The sequence below is a fragment of the Dama dama genome, unplaced genomic scaffold (genome assembly GCF_033118175.1).
Source record: "Dama dama isolate Ldn47 unplaced genomic scaffold, ASM3311817v1 ptg000093l, whole genome shotgun sequence".
Classification (NCBI taxonomy): Eukaryota; Metazoa; Chordata; class Mammalia; order Artiodactyla; family Cervidae; genus Dama; species Dama dama.
The window spans coordinates 706951-710092 of record NW_026870908.1 but is presented as its reverse complement, the minus strand read 5'-3'; positions in this window follow the sequence as shown (position 1 = coordinate 710092).

Genomic DNA, 3142 nt, shown 5'->3' with positions numbered 1-3142 from the left:
CGCTTCGGGGTGGTGCTCTCCTCGGGCCCTTGCCCCTGAGCCTGGGGTCCAGGCAGTTGGTCCACACTCCCAGACCAAGGCAGAACCACATGCACACGTCTGTTCCTGACCCCTGCACCGGCAGAGAGTTCGGGGGAGCCAGAGTCTGTCAGGCAGCTGCTGGGCTGGCCGCCTGTGTGGGAAGGGGCAGAGCCGACCTAGGGGCAAGTTGGGCCTCTTGCTCTCCCTGCTGCCCTGAGGCTGCTGGGCCAAAGAGGTCTTGGGCATCCAGCCCCTTGCTGGTCCCTTCCCTCTGACGAGGCCCTCTGAGCTCCAGCACCTTGCAGTGTGGAGACAGCCCCTGCCAGCAACATCCTCTCCAAGGAGGCCTCAACCGAGGCCTAGGCCCAGGGGAAAGGCACCAGCGGGGATGAGCCTGGGGACGCGCCCGGGCATGTCTGGACCCAGTCCCCGCAGCCTGCCCCTTGGTGGGGCAGTACCCCCGGAGGCCAGGAAGATCTGGGCAAGGCTGGCCAGGGGCAGGGGCCCTGCTGGGTCCTCCCCATGGCCTGTGGGGCCTCTGAGCACAACCGGCCCTCTCCCACTGGAAGACCTCCCCGGCTGCCTCCAAAGGCCGGTTTGCAAGCACTCCCGCCCACTGTTCCCGCCAGGCGCGCACAATGCTCCCAAGCCCGGGAGAAAAGCGCTTCGGGGTGGTGCTCTCTCCGGGCCCTTGCCCCTGAGCCTGTGGGCAAGGCAGGGGGAACACACTCCCAGACCAAGGCAGAAACACATGCACACGTCTGTTCCTGTCCCCTGCACCGGCAGAGAGCTCGGGGGAGCCAGAGTCTCTCAGGCAGGTGCTGGGCTGGCCGCCTGTGTGGGAAGGGGCAGAGCCGACCTAGGGGCAAGTTGGGCCTCTTGCTCTCCCTGCTGCCCTGAGGCTGCAGGGCCAAAGACGTCTTGGGCATCCAGCCCCTTACTGGTCCCTTCCCTCTGACGAGGCCCTCTGAGCTCCAGCACCTTGCAATGTGGAGACAGCCCCTGCCAGCAATCTCCTCTCCAAGGAGGCCTCAACCGAGGCCTAGGCCCAGGGGAAAGGCACCAGCGGAGTTGAGCCAGGGGAGGCGCCCGGGCATGTCTGGACCCTGTCCCCGCAGCCTGCCCCTTGGTGGGGCAGTACCCCCGGAGGCCAGGAAGGTCTGGGCAATGCTGGCCAGGGGCTGGGGCCCTGCTGGGTCCTGCCCCTGGCCTGTGGGGCCTCTGAGCACAACCGGCCCTCTCCCACTGGAAGACCTCCCCGGCTGCCTCCAAAGGCCGGTTTGGAAGCACTCCCGCCCACTGTTCCCGCCAGGCGCGCACAATGCTCCCAAGCCCGGGAGAAAAGCGCTTCGGGGTGGTGGTCTCTCCGGGCCCTTGCCCCTGAGCCTGGGGGCCAGGCAGGGGATCCACAGTCCCAGGCCAAGGCACAACAACATGCACACGTCTGTTCCTGCCCCCTCCACCGGCAGAGAGCTGGGGGGAGCCAGAGTCTGTCAGGCAGCTGCTGGGCTGGCCGCCTGTGTGGGAAAGGGCAGAGCCGACCTAGGGGCAAGTTGGGCCTCTTGCTCTCCCTGCTGCCCTGAGGCTGCTGGGCCAAAGAGGTCTTGAGCATCCAGCCCCTTGCTGGTCCCTTCCCTCTGACGAGGCCCTCTGAGCTCCAGCACCTTGCAGTGTTGAGACAGACCCTGCCAGCAACCTCCTCTCCAAGGAGGCCTCAACCGAGGCCTAGGCCCAAGGGAAAGGCACCAGCGGGGATGAGCCAGTGGAGGGGCCCGGGCATGTCTGGACCCAGTCCCCGCAGCCTGCCCCTTGGTGGGGCAGTACCCCCGGAGGCCAGGAAGGTCTGGGCAAGGCTGGCCAGGGGCAGGGTCCCTGCTGGGTCCTGCCCCTGGCCTGTGGGGCCTCTGAGCACAACCGGCCCTCTCCCACTGGAAGACCTCCCCGGCTGCCTTCAAAGGCGGGTTTGCCAACACTCCTGCCCGCTGTTCCCCCCAGGCACGCACAACGCTCCCAAGGCCAGGAGAAAAGCGCTTCGGGGTGTTGTTCTCTCCGGGCCCTTGCCCCTGAGCCTGGGGGCAAGGCAGGGTGTCCACACTCCCAGGACAAGGCAGAACCACATGCACACGTCTGATCTGCCCCCTGCACCGGCAGAGAGCTCGGGGGAGCCAGAGTCTGTCAGGCAGCTGCTGGGCTGGCCGCCTGTGTGGGAAGGGGCAGAGCCGACCTAGGGGCAAGTTGGGCCTCTTGCTCTCCCTGCTGCCCTGAGGCTGCTGGGCCAAAGAGGTCTTGGGCATCCAGCCCCTTGCTGGTCCCTTCCCTCTGACGAGGCCCTCTGAGCTCCAGCACCTTGCAGTGTGGAGACAGCCCCTGCCAGCAACCTCCTCTCCAAGGAGTCCTCAACCGAGGCCTAGGCCCAGGGGAAAGGCACCAGCGGGGATGAGCCTTGGGAGGCGCCCGGGCATGTCTGGACCCAGTCCCCGCAGCCTGCCCCTTGGTGGGGCAGTACCCCCGGAGGCCAGGAAGGTCTGGGCAAGGCTGCCAGGGGCAGGGACACTGCTGGGTCCTGCCCCTGGCCTGTGGGGCGTCTGAGCACAACCGGCACTCTCCCGCTGGAAGACCTCCCCATCTGCCTCGAAAGGCCGGTTTGCAAGCACTCCCGCCCGCTGTTCCCGCCAGGCACGCACAATGCTCCCAAGCCCGGGAGAAAAGCGCTTCGGGGTGGTGCTCTCACCGGGCCCTTGCCCCTGAGCCTGGGGGCCAGGCAGGGGGAACACACTCCCAGGCCAAGGCAGAACGACATGCACACGTCTGTTCCTGCCCCCTACACCGGCAGAGAGCTCGGGGGAGCCAGAGACTGCCAGGCTGCTGCTGGGCTGGCCGCCTGTGTGGGACGGGGCAGAGCCGACCTAGGGGCAAGTTGGGCCTCTTGCTCTCCCTGCTGCCCTGAGGCTGCTGGGTCAAAGAGGTCTTGGGCATCCAGCCCTTTGCTGGTCCCTTCCCTCTGACGAGGCCCTCTGATCTCCAGCACCTTGCAGTGTGGAGACAGCCCCTGCCAGCAACCTCCTCTCCAAGGAGGCCTCAACCGAGGCCTAGGCCCAGGGGAAAGGCACCAGCGGTGATG